This window comes from Humulus lupulus, chromosome 5 (assembly GCF_963169125.1).
Source record: "Humulus lupulus chromosome 5, drHumLupu1.1, whole genome shotgun sequence".
NCBI classification, from domain to species: Eukaryota; Viridiplantae; Streptophyta; class Magnoliopsida; order Rosales; family Cannabaceae; genus Humulus; species Humulus lupulus.
This window is the reverse complement of record NC_084797.1, coordinates 116,802,534-116,824,443: the sequence shown is the minus strand read 5'-3', so window position 1 is coordinate 116,824,443 and position 21,910 is coordinate 116,802,534. Positions and strand designations below refer to the sequence as shown.

Sequence of the window (21,910 nt, the reverse complement as noted above, 5' to 3'; positions counted from 1 at the left end):
AGGTTCCCTCAATGTTGTCCAAGGTGAGGTTCCCTCAATGTTGTCCAAGGAGGTTGCCTCGGACCACCTTGGTCCGAGGAGAAGCCAAGGAGATTGGTTCAAGGAGGAACATGGCATGCTAGAGGAGAGTACATGTCCGAGGAGAACCATGCACGTTCAACCCACCAAAAGCATGTCCTACCACCATGCATATCCTACCACCATGCATATCCTACCACCATGCTTGTTCAACCAGCACTTGCATGGGTAGTGAGTAGGAGGTGGACCAACTAGCTAGAGGAGACTAAGTCAGACACAACTTCAACAACATGCGCGGGAATCTCTCATTCTTCCCACAAATGGGGAGTTTGTTACATTTTGAATTTTGAATGTTTATTTGTAATATAAATGCAATAAATATAATAAAATATCCCTATTATAAGGGGATATCAGTTGAGATCCCATCTCTATAAATAGAGAGCTTATGAGATGAGAGGGGGACTTCTTTGGCTTCTTCTTTCTAGAGAGAGAAAATTGGGTCTGTCTATTCTAGAGAGAGAAAGTGCTGAAATTAGAGAGAATTCTTGTATTTTCATAATCTGTACTGAAGAAACTCATTTGGCTCAGTCCATCTGATCTTGAGTACAGATATATAAATCACAACTCTAAGTGGATTAGGCTATTACCGACAATCGGGGCTGAACCACTATAAAAATCTCGTGTGTTCTTTATTTTCTTGATTGTACCGTCTGTGTCGTTTTTATTTCTCTTGAAGGCTTGTCGTTATTGACGTTCTCACGTCGTTGGCTAAAAACGCAATCAACACCAACCATTGAACTCAAAACTCTTGAACACCCTAAAAACCAAATCAAACCTAATTAAAACAAAATTGAGCTTACCTCAACGAGAATCACAACCCTTGAGTTGAATTTACACCAATCCTAGCCTCAGCTCCTTTAATTTCCTCAACTTCAACCTCAAAAATCCCCAAGAGCCCTAAGCACATCAAGAGGGAAAGAGAGAACCGAATAGAGAGATAGAAGGAGAGACTGAGAGGCTGAGTGTTTTCTGATTATTTCTCCAGGCTTCTAGCCTAAACAAAGACTAAATAAAAGCTAGCAAAAGACCAAAAAACCCCTAGATCAAAACTTACTCTATAATGCCCTCAGGGGTAAGATCGTCTGTGTACCCCATTCCCCGCTAATCCTCAAATAGCACTATAGATTCCCAATTAATCTCGACATATCCAAATAATCATCAAATACTACCTGTTACCCGATAAATCACGTCTATGCACCAAATTTCCCAAAATAACCCTAGGATCTCCCCGAGCTAGGTATTTGATCCCATTGTGACTTTTTTCGCTAACCCACTCACTAGGATCGCCTCAGACCACACATCTCAAATGTATCTCCAGAACACTATCGTAACGCCCTAATTTCTCATAATATTATCGATAACACAGCATTGGATCATAAGCATAAATAAAATAAGCAAAAGGGATCCCATGTTTCAGAAAAATAAAATATTAGTCTTTAACAAAATAAAATGAACAACATTAGAAATAAAAGATAAACTTAAAAGGAAATGCTTTGTAAATAACATCATAGCCTAGTTGATCATTCCACTACTATATGTTCCCCACGAATACATCACTAAGCTGTTAGGTCCCACTCGCCACCGACCTTTCTATCCTCAATTTTCTGTACAACAACATAATAAGGAGTGAGCTTCTAAGCCCAGTAAGGAAAATACAAACAAGAGTCATATAACAAGTAATCATAACAGACATTCATAAATCATAAAATAGTTCATAACAATGCTAATTTCTACTAATCATACAAGATCATAATATATTCTAGGTCATAACAAAGGTCATAATCATAGGTCATAATAAGTCATAATCATAGGTCATAATAACAAAAAAAGTATAAGAAAAAGATAAGTGTTTATACAGGGTGGAAATTAAGCCCCGAACATAAGTCCGTCATACATTTCTGAACACCTTAGGTCCAACCACACTTATCTTCTTAATGTACCAGAAATGTTAGGGTCATACATATCACAAAACTAGGTTATAAACCAAACTACCTAATTTTCCTTACCTTGAGAGTGGAAATGAGAGGAGAAAGAGAGATTGCTTTTGCTATAGAGAATCACCCAAAACCTTATATATATGAAATAAAAAATATTTAAGATTAATGACTTATAATAAAGCTAAACTTCCAAAATCTCTAAACCTTATAAAAGTCATTCCTATAACCTAAAACCAAAAGATCGAAACCCTTGAGGCTTATAATGGCTTTCTCCAACACAACACTAAGAGCTTCAATACTTTGAATATTTCGGCTATAAAGTGGTCAAAAAGGGCTTAGTGTCTTGGCTATGTAGGGTTTTTATATTGGCTTAAGTTTTTGAGGTTTAATATGAAAATGGAAGATGAAAGAAGTTCTGAGCCCTATAAAGGCTATAGTGGTTCGGCTATGGTGTGTTTATGGGGCAAAAGATGAGAGCTTTTTGGGAGAGTAACTTTCGAAAATTATGAGCACTTGAAGGCTTGGATTTGTGTGAAAAATGAATGGTGAAAGGTTTTATTTATAGGCTCAAACCCCAACTCCTTTCCTTGATTCTCTCTAACTTCATTCAACAAATTTTCAAAATTCAAAATCCTTCCTTAATAATAGTTTTGGCCAACCCATTTTTCTACCTATTCAAAGTGCTAGAAATACTCACTTGATGCCACACATACTCACTTGTAACCATATGTAGTCAAAGTCCTAACTAGCTTACCCAAAGAGTCTCCCACACCTACACCTAGCATTTTCAAATTCAAAAGCTTTCAAATGGTTTCAACTATCACTAACATACTCACTTGATTCAAGCCTAGGGTGACACCTCATTATGTAAATTCAAAATAAGCCAAAAACTAGCCTATTTTTATGCTACACGCCTAAGACTAGGTAAGTCTCCACTTGGTTCTTCAATTTAACTCTATTACTTAATTTAATTAATTCATGAAAAATCCACCTAATAATACTATAGGGAATTTCGGCCATACACTATATTTTAAATAATTGGGACTTAATTTAATGCCACATGTATAAACCTTAGACCACCAAAAACATGTGCATTAAAACTATATTCTAATTTAATTAAAAGCTTAAAACTATACGCTAATTTAAATCATATGCTAAAATCTTATAAATACTAACTAAAATAATTATAACTATCCAAATTATAATTTTTTTAAAAATTATAAAATCGTATCCTTAAAATAATCAATTTAAACTTAAAGCAATCTTTTTAATTTCCACCACTCAAACTAAACTATATGATATAAATACTAACATATAGTCAAAATTTAAGGAGAAAATAATAACCTTGGTTATTACAACTGTGGTCTCACCCATAAAGAATATATAATAAAAATATACCCTCAACGGGTAAAAAATTATAAATATGCCCCAATTTACAAAAACAGGCCCACGTGTATATTTAATAAACATAAACATGCATAAATATTCACATTACCATATAAATCATTTATATCGCATAATCACCCATATATTCAATTAATTCCACATATAAATCTAATTATGCTCTCCAAGCACAGTAATCAAGGCACTCAGCCTCAATAGCAAATTCGGAACGTTACAATATGCATGATTATATGAATTACGTGAGTTATATTATAATATGACTATATGGGCATGTTTAGGTGTATTAAGCATGCATGTGGGCCTATTTCTTATTAGAAAGGAATTTTTGTAAATTTTGCTCATTGATGCCATACGTTAGTATATGTATTTATATGTGCATATTGATTGAGACCACATTATTATGTGGATATATTTGGGTTATTTGCCACGAGACAATCCTAGGGAGCAAATTAGTGGTTTAGTCCTAATAGGGTCTAAATACCCGGCCCGGGGTGATCCTAGAGGTATTTATCGGCTAATGGGAAATTATTTGGTGATTATTTGAGGATATTTTACTTAACAGGAAATTATGAGGTGTTAATTATGATTAGCGGGAAATGTGGAAAAAGACTAATTTTCCATTTAGGGCATAAGAGAGCAAGGCATAGGCAAAGGGGTAAGTTGGTCCTTTGTCTCCTAGTAGTGACTTAGTCACTAGGTTCGTTCAGTAGAAGGAAAGCCAAAACACTCTCACGTTTCTATCTTTCTCCTCCTCTTGGATGGTTTAAGAGTTTTGTGATTTTTATGGGAATCAAAGCTTGAATTTGGAGTGGCTTAATGTTCTTGAGGCTAGAATTTGATTAGCTGCAGCTAGGAGGTCATAATTAACAATTGAGATAGGGATGTAAACCCTGTTTTGATTCATTTCAGATTTTGTTTTAAAGGTGCTATTGAGCATTGAAGTTCAAGGTGATGATTTTGAGTTTTGTGGGGATTTTGATTGAGTTTAAGGTTGGATTTTGATGTTGATAATGTATTGATGATGTTTTGGGACTCAATTATGGCTTTGGGACTGCTTTAGGGTTGATTATGGAGAAATTGGCTCAGAGAAAAGCTTGAAAAACTATGTTTGCAGAGTTGCGCCACGACTCGCATGAACCAAGAGCCAGACAGTTCCCTGAATCAATGAGGTGGGTTGCGGCGCGTGTCACTGGGATTGAAGGCTGGGGGAGCTCTCTGACTTGAGGCGCCCCGCGACCCATTAGTGGGCCTCGCTGCTCAAATTGGGAATTTTGGCAAAGTTAGGTTTTGGGTGGCCAGAACTCAAACCTAAGGGCTCGGGAAAGATTATATACCCAATTTAGTAGAATTCGAGGTCTCGGAGACTAGGACTCGGTCCAGAAGTCTTTATTTGTTTGATATTGATGGATATCATTTATTATGGTTGTAACTACGATATCGCTAGAGCTCAGGACGGGATCGTGCTCAGGGATCATTGTTAATTAACCTATGCTTGGACCAGAGGTAAGAAAACTGCACCCAATACATGAAATATGTTATTAGGGATTGGCCCGGTTGTTAAATATAGATTGATTAGGCTCGGGCCCCTGTGAAAGAGCATGATTATGATTATGCATGTGGTTCTTGATTAAGCATGCATGAATACTCTATCTCTGGATAATTTTTAAATGATGTATGCTTGTCTGCATTATTTGATTGAAAAGCATTGACTTATAAGTCAAGGGTGACAATAGCGCACTGAGAGCTGGTCGAAAGCATTGACTTAAAAGTCAAGGGTGAAAATAGCGCGCTGAGTGCTGGTCGATATGATTAAGCCTAATCAAGAGCGTGACATACGCTTGTCCAACCCAGGGTCGGTTTAAAATTAAAGTGTCAGGTATGCTGGGCCAGCTCTGAAGCTGGTTATACAGAGGATAGGGCAGTGGGCCCCAAGGTGACTCTATAGTCCCATATCCTAGGGCAACAGGCCCCGATTTGACTTATTAGTAATTTATTTAGGGCAGCGGCCCTGGGATGACTCTATGGTCACATATTTAGGGCAACAGGCCCCGGTGTGACACTGTAGTCACTTATCTGAATAGAATGCATGCATGAGTAGATTTATTACTGCTAGACATGCTTATTATGATTATGTTATGTGTCATTAACTACTTATGAGAATGGTTTAAGTTTTCTTTTTGAGCCTTGGCTCATGGCTGCTATGTGGTGCAGGTAAGGGGTAAGGGAAGTTGCACCAGCCATGAGTTGGAGAGGTTCGGGGGCAACGTGTACATATTCAGCTACTTGACAACCACGACTGGTGCTTCTTAGAGGAACTAGGGTCAAACCCTATTTTGCCACCTAGGTTGGCTGGTTGTAACTTTTGATTTGTAATTTCCCCTTTTAAACGTTATTTTGGGATCCCATGTATGAACGTAAACATTTTAGTAAAATGGTTATTCCTTTTGATCAATTTTTTAACCCTAAGCCGTTAATCACGTATAGGTACACATTTATGGCTAAGGGACTCGTTTAGAGAGTCTAACACTATTTAAAACACACAATGTAACAGTCTTGGCTATCTAAGGCGTTACACTAACCGTGTCACTCATGGATTTGCTGGGGTTTTTTGCCTCCTAGAAATTGTCCCAGCTCGCCCTGTGGGGTTGTTTTGAAAATTTCGTGGAATTTTCTCAGAAGGCACGAAGTTCGAGGTTGCAATTCAAACAAATTGACTGACATGGGACCGATGATTCCTACGAGTGCTGGCAAGTTGAGTATTTCGTTGTTTTCGCTCTGAAGGTATGGAGCTCAGAGTCGCAGTTCTAATAGGGCGATTGAGATTTGGTCGACTATTCCTGTGGGACCTATGGGACCCACTTTTCCTCCTTTCAATATTAACATTGATTGCAGAAGGGGGTAATCTAGCCAAGATCTCCTCAATTTGCTTGTTAGACTTAGCGAGATGGCTCCTTAGCTAGGAATTTTCCATCTCGATGGCTATCAGATACTCCAGAATAGGATTGGGTTGGCGTGATGCTGAGCTCCCAGTATCTTCCTTGCCCACATGTTGCTTTCCAGGATAGTGCTGACCATCTGGGCCTTTTCCAGCGGGAATAGCTGTATGATTCACCTCCTGATCACCAGGTTGTTCCACCTCATTGTCATGCATAGAACGGGTGACCACCATGGTCAGTGTTGGGTGAAACTTGTGTGGGGGATTAACTACTAATAAACTCTCAATAAGCACCAATCTGTTGATGCAATTTTTTGCCAACAATGGATTAATAAATCTGATAACAAAGATATTAGCCTTTCTTACTAAACCGTTATTAGACAAATGAACAATATCACAAAACTCACACTTTAACGTGGTTCGGTGGTTAAAATCCACCTAGTCCACGAGACAATCTTATTAATTTCTTTAAGGCTCTGGGTGAGATTTTTTCTTACAATTTCAGTAGATTTTCTATATATCAAAAAGCAACCCCCTTTTCTATCCATTCCCCTGATATTTATAGAGGGTTTTCCTAGACAACTTTGGGTAACCGCATACGTAACTATGGTAAATAATAAATCAGAATAATCTCCCATTTACATAGGGATATGATTGCCTATGGAATTTACATCGGTTATCTTGGGTAATAAATGTGTGATAAAATCCGGGCATTAAGGTGTGTATAAGGAATCTCCGAGTCTTTTGAGATCCTTCACTATGCGTCATGATCAGGCTTCCACAAGTTGAACACTTCCATCGAGCTTGATGTCGAAGAGCTAACCTAACTTGACACAAGACAAGTTCAATCTAGAAGGCGGTCTAGCCATCATGCATCTTGAACTAGGTTGTTGGACAAGAGGGATATGAAGACTATCTAGTTTTCGTATTGTCAAGCTTAACTCGAGCTACTCACACCAGAGTTAGCTAAATGTTCTACTTGTACATTTTCTTCATGTGCTTATCTGCAAGTTGTACCCCGAGCTGAGTGATTCAGTTCGTATTTATTTTGGGGTATAACAAAATTGTAAAGTATAAAGTTATTGGCAGTGCTCTAACAGACGTCTCAACATATGCAAGTGTATGAGTCTCGTAATTAGATCACCCAATCATATTAATGGAGCACTCATTAATAGTTTATAACAAGTGAACTAATGTTCTCTTTAATATTTGTAACTTTTGTTTTCTTTTTATATAAAAATAAATATACATTTTATTCATATTTTTTTATTTTTAAAAATAAAAAATATTTATGTTATCCAAAAAATTGGCATATCTGACGTGGCACTAATCTTGAACACGTGGAGAAAATTAGGCAAACGCACCCCCCCCTCCCCCCTCGATAGGTTGGTCGGAGTACACTTGACGAATGAATAACTGTAACTGCTCGGTACACTTGCCAGAAGAACATCAGGTCAGTATGACGAACAGACATACCTGCTCGGATGGAAGTAGTTACACTCTCTATTAGTACTCTGCGAGGATAATGCAACCACCCGCAAAGAGTGCCTGACAATCTTGATGGCTTGGTCAAAGCTCCTGAAGAAGAGGACAGCAGCTACCCTTCGAGAAGAGAGGGATATTCCCTATCAGTTAGGCACAGGGGCAGACCAGGGGCAAAAGAAAAAATATAAATACAAACTCTCCGCCACAGTGGAGGAGGTTCAGAAAAATAGCCTACCGACCAGCATTAGGAACATACCGAGCAGTTTGGCTCGGTACTTAGCAGTGACTCTACCATATTGTATTGTCTTTTACACATAGAAATCAACTGGTAAACCCTTGTTATCTTGTGTAAGCCTTCACGATTAAATCCTAAGAGGAAATAGGTCATTACCAATCTTTGGGGCCAAACATCTATAAATCCTAGCGTTCTCTATTATTTATTGCTTATTATTACTAGGTCCTTGTCTCATTTATAGTTCATTGATTGTATAATTGATGCTTTCTGATTAATTATTTGACTCTGCGTCAGTTGGCTAAAAATCAAGTCAACAATTCAGTTACCGGTTTCGTTTTTGTCTTTAAAAAATAAAAATAAAAAAGTTAATGATCACATTGTGCAACAACACCGCACCACCATCATGTTCTTATATAATCAGTTGCTAGCAACCATGGATTGGCAATGACCAACAAAAAGAGAAGGCATGTCATCGTGTCGAGCGACGCTAAAGTAAGCTATTGATTGAGGATATGTAAGAGATCGACGTTGTGTTGTTGAAAATGGGTTGATCTTCAGATTGGCTTCTTTGCTCGCGATAATGCAATGGAGAGTCTGAGTTGGCACGCACTTTCTCTCCAAAAGTAAGGAATAGAAAAAATTGAAATTATCATAGAAAAAACATGGAATTTCTAAAAGTGGGGGTAGAAAAAAAAATCTGTTTTAAAAAATGAAAGTACAAAAAATTGTTTTAATTTTTTTGATATTTTTATTAAAATTAAAATATAGAAATGTGATTTTGCCAAAAAAAAAATTAATTCAGATTACCGAACAGATTTTTTATTTTGTGTTTACTTTTTTATTTGAATAAACGTAACATTATTTTTAAAAGTTTATAAACTTACAATAGTGTAACTTTCAGATTTCTCTTTTCATATTCACGTTCAACCAAAATTATCTGACACAATTGTGAAATAGATTTATTGGTCATTGGTCCAAATAGACACATTTTTCCCAAATAACAATGATAATAATTCCTGTGTCCGTTAAAATGTCACTGTTTCTGATGAGGTCTTAGCATTAATGGAGGAATGTTACGGCGAAAAAGGACTAAAGACAGGGCACAAACTTTTAAGAGAAATCTCAATTAATTTCTCAACTAAATATTTTGATTAATAATCATTGTATTTATATATATATATTAATGATTATTTTAGATTTAATGCTTTGCCTTAACATAATATTTTAAATATTAAATGCAAAATACTTTTAAAACTAATTAAAATTAAATATTTATTAATTATATTAATATAAGTTTAAATATTATAAAATATCTTCATTATAATAATGTTTAATATAGAACTAAATATATAACAAGTATATTAATATAAATTCAAATACAAATGTTATAAAATATCATTATTATAATAATATAATACTACACTAGATATTTAATAATTATATTAATATAATTTAAATATTATAAAATATTATTATGATAATAATATATAATTATATTTTTTTACTGAATTCAAATATTATAAAATATTATTATAATAATATTTAATACAAGACTAATATTTAAAACTTATATTAATATAAATTTAAATATTATAAAATATCATAATAATAATATATAATATATAATCTTAATTTTTATTAAAAGAATTTCATTTATGTTTAAAAAAGTTATTATATTATGTATATATATTTCAAAAAATTATAACCAATGTTTTAGTTTAAAATGCACAATAAAACAAAATGAAATAATTCACCACGTTAATATGTTTGTGTAGTTCTTTAATATATATAGTATTATTTATTTATTTAAAATTTATATGACAATAATATAAATTTAATAAAAATAATTAATAAATTCTATATAATATATATAAGACAATTCTCCTGTAGGGGCTTCACTTTAAACCCTACTAGTGGTGCTCTTAGTGTTCTCGACCCGTGAACAGTTTTCGGCGCGATTTTTTTTATGACCGTGTATATTGTAGCTATTTAAAGTATCCTGCAAATTTTCAGAAAATTTCAAATAGTTTACAGTACCAAAAACTAAGTTCAAACATGTTGTTACATGCATAACTAATTTTTAAACATAATTTTCGGTACATTAAACTATTAGGAATTTTATGAAAATTTACAAGATGCTCTAAACAACTACAACATACATAGTCATTAAAAAAATTATATAAAAAATTATTCACGGAGCACTAATAAAACTTATAAAGCTTAAAAGTGAAACTATAGTACGAAAATTGTCATATATATTTGTAGAAAAAAGAAACGGGTAGATATGTATAAATTGCGGAGAGATCTCAGTTGTTGTGATGTTGACCTCCATTGAATTCTTTTCCACACTTTCGAACAAATTTGAGATGGGGACACTTTGTCTATTTTGGACCTTTTTCTTTAACATAATAATAATAATAATAATATATGGTCTAATTTCCGCTGTGTCCCCTATTATTTCCAACTCCAAAACAAAATGATTGATTATTAAACTATATGACTTTCCTCAATTATTTAAATGAAAAAACAAAAGAGAATTAATAGATCATCAATATGTCACTAAGAAGTGATTGACTCAAGTGACTTATATATCATTACCTCCAAGCTTGGGGGAAATACATTTTGTTTATCGTGCCTATTTTATTTATTATCTAGGGTTTGCTGCCATCCACCAAACGGGTCGTATATATTAATCCCACTCTCATTCTTATTTTCAGTTAATTATTATTAATTACCTCGTACTACTATTTGTCATTATCTAGCTGCTCTTATCACTTTAATTTACATCATAAATTATTAATATTATTAGTTCGTTATTTTAATTATTATATATGATTGTTATTACTTCAAAAAAAGAAAAAGAAAATTACATATTATGATTGTTATTAATCTAGCCAAACTGCCACATGCATATTTATGATAAAAAGAAGCGGCTTGCACAATCACCAGAATAGGCCCAATTCATTTTCAGAACTATACATGAACAGTGTATTTTCTTTATCTTTTTAATTTCTCTCACTAATTTCTATAAATATACCAAGCCACCGGTAATGTACATTTTAATTTTATTGAAAAAAATTATTAATTATTTTTATTATATTTTTATAATTAATATAAATTTTAAATAACATAAACAATATTATATATATAAATAACATAAACATATTAAATGAAAAATTAAACCAAAACATTTTTAATGATTTTTTAAAAAAAAATAATTATATGATAACATTTTAAATCACAAACTATCACATTCAATCTATAAAATCTTCACGATATTATTCAAATCACACTACAACAATTGGAGAAGAAGTTTGTTTATTCTTGATAAAATAGAAATGGTATTATAATTTCTTATATAGTTACATAGTCATACTATATACATAACACACTTATGTATTTTTACATTATATCACCACAAAAAATGATAGTTTTACCGAGAACACTATACCGAGAACTGTTCTCGGTATAGACAATTCAGAACCGTGCCAAAGCTACGCGGTGCTTTTTTCATTTTAGTTGATGTACCGAGGACTCTATACCGAGAACATGTTCTCGGTATAGGTCCTTCATATATTTCATCTTCCCCGAAACAGAGAGCTCATTTTTCTGAAACACAAAAACCCCAAAATCGGTTTCTCCGCCGTTTCTTTTGCATTTTCTGGATTTCGGCCCCCAAATGCTAGTTTTTTGATAAATATTCACTTCCTAAGAAGATTTAGTCATCCATAGGGTCTATCAAGCTATGTATTTGTATATATTCCATTTTTATTTTGTGTATAAATTTATCAAATTTTTTTTTTCTGTTTTGGCCATCTCTACTCCAATAATGGGGTTTTTTTCTTTATTTCTTTTCAGGTATTGCATTTTTCACAAGTACTTTTACAGGTATCACGAATTTTATTTATAATTTTTTTGGTTTTTTTAATATTTTTGGCATAAATATATTTGGGGTTTTATGTATAATTTTTTTAATATTGTTAATATATTGTTATTTGTCATATTATATAAATATAATATTTGATTATGTATTTATAATAGGTATGAATAATAATTAGAAATAAAAATTAGGTAAAAGTTTAGTGATATCCAATTTAGAGGATATAATGTTGTGTAATATTTTAGTAAAATACATTTATAGCTTTAGGATTTAGTTAGTGTAATTTTATGGATAAATAATTAATTTATTGGTATGAAAATTTATTAATTTAATAATTTATTTTTTAGGTATATAATTTGACTTTTAGTTATAAAAATATGTTTGTATTGAAATATAATATTTGAGTGTTAGCTTTTAGATTGGGTTAAATAATTTGAGTGTTAGATTATTAGATTTGGTTAATAAAGTTTGATTATTAGAGTGGGTTTTGTTTATTTAAATTTAATTATGTTGTTGTTGTTGTTCATTTTTTTATTCCTAATGTTGATGAATATTGATGCTTTGTTTTTTTTTTTTGTTAATTTTTAGTAGAATTATGATATTTTGAATAGAAAATTGAATAATTAATAAAATTTAGAGTAATAATTATAAATTATATAGTCATATTTTTTTATGTGTTATTTGCAAGTTTTTAAAGTTTGGAATACATGAAAATACAGTCATTATGCTGCAAATTTTTTTATATAATTAAAACTACTCAATAAAATTTCTAATTTAATAAATAGTGAATTGATAAATAGTATAATATATTTTTAATTATGATTAAATAAAATTAACAATAACATTATGCAACCAAATTTTAATAAAAATAAACATTAATCATGAAATTTTATTTAAATAAGTAATCAGTCTTAAAGTAATTAAATAACTTTTAAACAAATCTTAGAATTTTTGTGTAAATTTATAAAACTATTCAATAAAGCATAAGTAAAATATGTTATTTAATAAATATTGAATTAGTATGTAAAAAAATAATATTTGTTAGTTCTGATTAAATAAAGTTAACAATTATATTATTAGAAAATCAATTTTAAACATAATCTTAATAATTATTAAAATTTATTTAATGGTAAAAGATTAACCATTAATTTTATTTAAATTTAAAATTAATATTTGAAGTTAGAAAAAAATATGTCAAATTTAAATAATTTTAATAATATTTACACTCAAATATATTATATTTAGATATCATAAAACAACATAATTAACTTCAAAGAGCATAAGACATTATAAAAACAATATTTAGTTTTATTTGTTTTTCTTTGGTAATAAGAAATTATTACCAAAGATATGATAGTGTGTTATTATCACCTAGTGATAATTTTTTATTTTATTAGTGGTTATCACAAGAAGCCTTAGACCCGTTCGGAGAGGTTGAGTCATTGATGATAAGTGTTCTATGCAGTGCTGCACTCATACAATGTCGATCGACAAGAGTTGGATTAATTTGACAGATTGATTATCTGATGAGTATGAGGCTGGTGTGATGGATTTTCTCCAGAGAGCTCGGCAGTGCATTGACTCATGGGGATTGGTGAAATGTCCGTGTAGGAGGTGTGTCAACGTTGAATTTCAGACGATTGATGTATTAGAAAATCATCTCTTTGTAAATGGTTTTCTACGGAAATATACCAATTGGCTTTGGCATGGAGAGGATGTAATAATACCAATGAGGAAAGTGATAGATCAAAATGATGTAGATGAAATGATGGATGTTCTCAATGATGTTATGCAAAATGACAATGATGAATATGAAGAGAATGAGCGCGATCAGGAGATACCTACAACAGACTACAGCGGTGGGCAACATTATAACGATTTGTTTGCTGAGATCGAGGCTCCATTATTCCCCGGGTATCAAAATTACACATCATTGAATTTCCTAGTGAAGTTGATGCATTTCAAAGTGTTGGGAAAAATTCCTAACAAAATATTTGATGGAATGTTGGAGTTGTTACATGATGCATTTCCAGCCCCAAATAAGCTTCCAAAATTGCCTTATGCAGCGAAAAGGTTGTTTCGAAAACTTGGATTGGGATAGGAGTCAATCCATGTCTGCAAGCATGATTGCGCACTGTTTTAGAAAGAACATGCTGGAAAAAGCAAATGTTCTGTTTGTGGGGAGGATCAGTGGGTGGACAAGAACACCAAGGGCAAGAAAGTGTCTCATAAAGTGATGCGTTATTTTCCTTTATCCCCTAGGTTAATGCGAAAATATGCATCGAGGCACATTGCTCAACATATGATATGGCATCACGAGCAACGTATAAAAGAAGATGGTGTATTGCGTCATCCTGCTGATGGGAAAGCTTGGAAGGACTTTGACCGAAATAATCCAACGTTTGCTATATAACCCAGGAATGTGCGGCTTGGATTGGCTGCAGATGGATTCAATCACTTTGCCATATCTTCAGTAAGTAATTATAGTAGTTCATCCTTTCATTGCATGTTTATTATCACACTTATTAGTAGCTCTTAAATTGGTTGTTTTTGTTTGTTGAAGAGAGCATATGGAAATTGTATAGACTAGAGGTGTTGAAAACCTAGACCAATTACATATAGAGGAATTTCCTAATTTGTTTTATAATAAGATTTATCATCTTCGGCAAACAGGTTCCTTGGAAGTACATGAAGAATTAATCTCTTTAGCAAACGGTTCATCAACTCGTGTTGCGTCCTACCCTGGGTGTGTTGTAAAATGGAGTAAGATTTTTGTGTTATGACAGGGACAAGAATCACAAAACTCAAAATAGTGGAGTCTCTATAGCGAGAGTCGAACATAATAATTATTACGGCCAGTTGGAAGAAGTTTTAGTGATGACATATCTTTCTAGTTGTTCTGTTGTATTATTTAAGTGCAAATGGTTTGACACTAACCGGTCTTCAAGATTAAAGTTTGAGCAAAACATAACGAGTATTAAAACCAGTTTAGAGGCCTTCAAAGATGATAAATTTATCTTAGCAACTCAGGCTAACCAAATTTTCTACATTGATGACCTTAAAAATAAATCTCATTGGAAAGTCGTCCAAGAAGTGCATCACAGAAATGTGTGGGACATCCCACTAGTTGAAGAACAAGCGGAGGATGTAGAAGTAGATGTTATGCACGACACTAGTTCCTCTAATTTCCAATTATTCGTTGATCTTGGTCTGTTGCCACAAATTAGCTTTGAACGTACGGGGGCTCCATTACAATTTGTTGAGATAGATAATGTTGCAATTGAGGAGGAGAGGGAGGAGGAAGAGGAAGATGAAGAGGAGGAGGAGGAAGAGGAGGGGGAGGAAGAGGAAGAGGAAGAGGAAGAGGAGGAGGAGGAAGTTGAATATAAAGAAGAAGATGACGAAGAGGAAGACGAACACATAGAAACCGATGATGATAGTGAAGATTATTATAGTGATTATTAAGTGGTAATTTTATACTATGTTGAAGTAATTATTTTTAACAATAATTGATTATTATAGTTATTATGTTTAGTATAAATGTAATTTTAATATCGATTAATTTGACAGATATGGCTGATGTTTTTGCTCGATCTCACGGGGGTGATGGTGGAGGATGCGATCCTCCATGTGGACCGTCAGACATCCCAGCTGATTGTGAAGGAGGTAATACATTACGCATCGATACACTCCTTAAATTTTAACAATGAATACATATTAATTTTAAAATATTAAATTTGCATACAATAGTGCCTCCAAACAAACGTGGAGGCCACAGAGGATTGAATACACGGGAAAAAATGGAACAGCTGGGGCGTCCTCTCCCTCTCGAGTGGGATGTACGAGGGAGAACATATAAAGAAATCAGAGATTACAGCTCAAATTTCTCAAGAGAGCTAGGATTACTTGTTCGACAACACACATATCCAGATTGTCCTCAATGGTCAAAAGTACCAAACGCCTCGAAACAGAGAATACTTGCACATCTGGACGTAAGTAGTTTATGTATTTATGTTAATTCTATTTTTAGGTTATATATCATATTTACTAATAAATGTTTGTAATTTAGGATGATTTGTTTGATATCGGGCGTACCAGATATGGACAAGGGCACATACCTAGGATCTTGAGAGACATTGATACATCGTGTGCTAAAAAATATTCTGATTGGAAGTACGATATTAAATAACATTTAACGATTAATGGGCCACAAAATCGTTATGGTGGTTGCACAGATACGCAGTGGCAAAAAGCCGTTGAATTTTTTTGATGCCCAGAAATTATGGTATTAATTTCTTGCTAAACTTAACTGTCTTAATTAAATATATTACTAACAGAAACTTTTTGCAGAAACATTCTGGGGTCAACAAGGAAAATAGGAAGAAACTAAAAGAGCTTAGCTACGGAGGTTCTCTGTCAATCCCAGCGCTGCGCTATAAAAAAGTTAGTTAATTAATTCTTTTTAAGTTTGTTTCTCTTATTTACGTTTAATTATTATTTTTATAAAAATATATGTACGTGACAACGCAATTTAGAGACTGGGCAACTTGAGCCTATCCCGGATAGTTGGATGGATACTCACCATAAATCAGGCACAGGGTGGGTGACAGAGACAGCCAAAAAAACTTGGGTACGTTAAGTTTTTTTAAACATTTTTCAAAATTTTAATTGTTTGTTTACAATACATAATTACATTATACATTGTATCATAGGAGGAATTGCGTGCATATCGCGACACACAACAGACACAAACAACTGATACTGAGAGTTCCACACCAGTTTCGAGTGCGCCTGAAGATGAAGACTTATCTTTGGTACAAACTGTCTTCGGAAAACGACGTGGCCACCAGAAAGGATATGGACGTATCCTTAACATAAGGGACCGAACTCCATTTACTATTGATCCTCCAATAACTAGAGATGAAGAGATGTTTGAGATGAGAGAGCGTGTTCGACAATTAGAGGAGCACGTCCGGACTCATTGTATCACTCCGGGATCTCAATGTGCCCCACCACCACCTGATGATCCCGATGTTGGAGCACCGACTCAGTAGGACTTATGTATGAATTTTATTACTATGGACTATTACATTTTCATGTTTAGGACAACTCTTTATTTTGATTTAGCAAACATACACTTATGTTTTTATTTAAATGTTTAATATAAGTCTTTTAATTTTATTCTATTGTTTTATATTTAATTCAAATAAAATAAATAAAAAAATAAGTGAATAAACATTACAAATATAAAAAAAAATTCCCAGTTCAGTCTATACCGAGTGTTGACTGCGTTTTTGGCCAACGACGTGTAGACGTCAAAACGACAATAAATCTTCAAGAGAAAAATATGACACAGACAATTTTTATAGTGGTTCAGCCCCAATGTGTTGGTAATAGCCTAATCCACTTGGAGTTGTGATATATTTAGCCTACACTTAAGATCAGATGAACTTGAGCCAACTGAGTTTCTTAAGTGCAAGTAGAAAAATATAGAATTTCTCTCTAGAGAATACAAGATTTATCTCTCTAACCTCTCAGAAAATGCCCCAAGAATGCCCCAAGTAACAGTCCCTAAAATCTCAAAACGAGAGAGTTTTCTCAGCCTAAAAAGATCAGATCCCCCCAAATGATGCCATGAGCCATTTATTTATAGGCTCATGGATCGTACATAAATATCTCCCTTTTACCGGGTCATTTGTTCTTCCAACTGACTTTAATTAATAAAATATAAATAAATCTAATATTACAACAATATGGCTATTATTCCGGGATATCTGAGAGATTCCCGCGGCAGTTGAGAATGATTCGGGTTGAAGCTGTTACTGAGGACATAGGCAAACACCTCTCGTCAGCAAAGCACACCTCTAGCACACTTCTGGTCTAACATGACACATCGCTGGTCTAGCATAACACATTTCTGCTCTAGCATAATGGACTGACTGGTCGGCCAAACACCTGACTGGTCGGCCAAGCACCTGACTGGTCGGACAAACACCTGACTGGTCGGACAGGTACCTGATTGGTCTGTCATGACACCTGACTGGTCGGTCATGACATTTGACTGGTCAGTCAAAAATCCTTATCGGTCTGACAGAAACTCTACCAGGTCGGTCATATCACTTTATCACCACTCTGAAGAGCCAATACATTTATTGACTATTAATGTGTCGTTTACGGACCATGTATTGCCACTTGTCACTTCTGATTGCCACGTCATCGAACTCCAATTTTTTGGGATAACATTTGCCCCCCAAGTTTATTATATGATTTATTCGTATGATAAACTTTTTCTCTAGAAAAATGTTTTTGAGGCCATTTTTGTAGTAAACCCACGACTGAACTTTTCCTTTCATGAAAATGGTAGTTATCAGTTTCCCATTTCCATTGCTCCTTCGGGCTCATGGGTATATGATGATCATTGATGTTATCTTGAAGCTTATTGAACCCTTGAAATTCAACTTGCTTTTTTTTCGAACCTTATAGCCGATCGATCACTATTTTTGGTCGATAGGCCTAACTCCTCGGAAATAGCTTGTTGGGAAAAAAAATGCATATGGCCGATCGGTCATTTTCATCCAACCGCCTGGACACTCGAAAATGCCCCCAAGTCGCTCAGATGCTCACCACCAATTTGCTTGGATGCACGCCTAAGCCACTCAGTCATGCCCAATCTGCTCGGACACGCCTGACACCATCTGCTCGGACACTCACGCCAGCTACTCGGACGCAGCTCCATCCTGCTCGGGCACGCATGCCACCCGCTCAGACGTAGTGCACACCCGCTCGGACGTAGCCACACTGCTCGGACACTCACGCCAGCCGCTCGGACGCAGCTCCATGCCGCTCGGAAACACACGCCACCCACTTGGATGCATCGCCCACCCACTCGGACGCAGCCCCACTTCTCGGACACGCAGCTCCTCCAACCACTCGGCCATGCACCCCAACCGCTCGGGCATATGGCATAGCCACTTAAGCCTATGCCTAAAACTTATCCCTCAAAATGCCTTGTTCGAATCTCCCAAAAGTATTTTGAGAGATTGATTTCTCTCAATCAATCTTGGGAAAAATTGACTTCTCTTCTCAAAGACATTTTTTCACTATGTAGTATTTACTTTGCATGCATTTATTCATGTTTATTTGATTCACTCCAAGGACTCATCGTTGTTAGTCATGCTCAACAACACAGTTTCCTACTTGACCAGTGATATATGCTCAGCTGACCAGGGAAGTTGTATCTGCTCTCCCGACCAGGAAAACTTTGCACCTGATCAACTAAACTTTGTACCTGTTCAGTAGTTTACTCTTTTTTCTTATGAAGACAATTTTTGCTTAGCAAATTTGATATTTTTCTCGTACAGCTGTTAGGCTAATTTTAGCCTACCTTTTTAAGTGTCTTTTTAATGGTTTATGTGTTTTTGGAGCGGATTTATGCTTGTTTTGCTTGATTTCAGGTTAAGCATATGTTTTGGGTATTTGGAGTGGATTGTGGAGAAAATTTGCTAAACTGAAGGGTTATTCAAGTTTTTGTTGAAATTGTATTAGGGCCGCGGCGCTATTGCGTATTAGAGCCGCGGCGAGCCCTTTTCCAGAAACTCAAGATTTCGCAATTTCCGAGTAGGGCTGCGACGCTTACGTCTGTACGCCTTAGAATTTTAAGGGCAATTTCGTCATTTTGGGAAAGATATAGAATGAGGTTTTCATTTTAAAAAAGGGGATCACGAATTTTGAAGGAGAGACAGAAACAAAAAGGGGAAAAACAAGAGAAGACGAAGCTTGGAGCAAGCGTGGGCGATCTGTGACAATTCCCAATCTAGTTTCATTCTCTTTTTCTTTATTTCTCTATGTTATTGTTTATGTTTAGTTTGATTATGGATATGAATACTGAGATTATGAGCTAAACTCTTATTTAGGGATTTGATGGATATTGACTGAGATTATCCCATGGATTAATGCTATTTGATTATTCCTTCTTCCTTGTTTATGTGATTTGTTCATCTTTGTGCTTAATGCATGTTTGAGATTGATCACCTTATGCATGATTCATGATCCTAATATAAAATCTGAAAAGTGAATATTAGGAATGCTCTAAATGAATGAACATAGGTTTTGATGTGAAACGAAAGTATTCGCATATCTTATGTGACTTGTAGATTATTGCTTAATGCGAATTGTTTGTTGTATTATCTCAGAAATGCAATAGTTGACAATGCAACTTAGTACCTAAATGATCTAAAAAGAGTTTAGGTGATTTTATAATCTGTCATCTCATTGGAGGAAGAAGAATAGTTGATTAGCATTAACAATTGGGTAATCAAAGAAATTGAAATCATATTCCTAATTTCGCATCCATTGTTAAACCCTTTTTATTTATTGTTTTGCTTGTTATGTTTTCTGCAATTTAATTTTAAAAACCAATTTTTATTGTCGCCAAATAGAAATATAAATCCAATTTGGTTAGTACTTAGCGGCAATTCCCTTGGGTTCGACCTCACCTGTGTGAGTTACTACTTGTATGATACGTGCACTTGCGTGTAAATAAAATATAGCAACAAGTTTTTGGCGCCGTTGCCGGGGAATTGTTTAGTTCATATTACGTCAATTGGATTAAATTCTAATTTGGTTTTCTTTTCACTTTTTGCTAACTTGTTTGTGTCAAATTCTTCTTATCTCATCTCAGGTACCATTGGTTTATGCGACGTCAAGGACCAGCTGCAAGAGTGCCTGTTGATCCTGAGATAGAGAAGACTTGCCGGGAGAACTGAAGAAACAAAAGGTTGGAAAGAGTTGTACAAAGGATTGAGCAAGAGGAAGTTATGGCCAACAACGGTAATAATGGGGGTGCCATAGAAGACCTGGCTAATGGTCAGAATCCACCCGACCGTAGCCTGAGGGACTATGTGTTGCCAACAATGACAGGGGTCCAGTCTTGTATAAGACCACCTGCCGTAGATGCAAACAATTTTGAGATAAAGCCAGCCATACTTCAGATGGTTCAATCCACAGTCCAGTTTGGGGGACTACCCACGGAAGACCCAAACATGCATCTCTCTAACTTCATGGAGCTCTGTCAGACACTTAAGATGAATGGAGTTAGTGATGATGCTATCAGACTTAGATTGTTCCCATTTTCTCTGAGGGAGAGAGCTAAGAGTTGGTTGGTATCTTTGCCACCTAACTCAATCAATACATGGAATGATCTAGCACTGAAGTTTCTCTCCAAGTTCTTCCCTCCAGCTAAAGCAGCTAAGTTGAGAGGAGAGATCAATAATTTTTCTCAATTGGATAATGAGTCTCTTTATGAAGCTTGGGAGAGATTCAAAGAATTGATAAGAAAGTGCCCGCATCACGAAATAGAGAAATGGATGCTAGTCCATAATTTTTATAATGGGTTGTGTGGTACTACTCGCACACTCATTGATGCAGCAGCTAGTGGTGCGTTTATGAGAAAGAGTGCCAATGAGGCATATGACTTGTTGGAATAAATGGCCATGAATAATCAGCAGTGGCCAAGTGAAAGAAGCTCTTCAAGGAAAGTGGCTGGTATGTATGAAGTGGATGCAATTTCGAAATTGACTGCTCAAGTTGAGGCCTTGACTAAGCAATTGCAAGGCAATATGATAACAGCTCCAGTGCAACAGGCCTAGACTCTGTGTGATATATGTGGGGGCCCTCATGCCTATGAACAATGTCAGTATGCTGATGTAAACAACATGCCTATGGAGCAAGCTCAGGCTATTGGGAATTTTCCTCGACAGAGCAACAATAACCCTGTCTCCAATTCCTTTAATCAAGGGTGGAGGAATCATCCCAACTTTTCTTGGAAGAATGATCAGCAAGGCCAATCTTCAAACCAACAACAGTCATTCCAACAACAGCCACAGGGATTCTTTCAGCCGAGATTTAGGCTGCAGCAACAACCTCAACCGCCCACTCATCATCAGCAACAACAAAAT

General features: G+C 34.8%; 1 non-coding gene across 1 annotated transcript; it reads right to left on the bottom strand.

The window, feature by feature from the left end:
- Positions 1-21,202: 21,202 nt before the first annotated feature.
- LOC133780966 (small nucleolar RNA R71) lies at positions 21,203-21,309 on the bottom strand. The gene has a single exon (XR_009869769.1). It is a non-coding gene; the product is annotated as a small nucleolar RNA R71 (small nucleolar RNA).
- Positions 21,310-21,910: the final 601 nt, after the last annotated feature.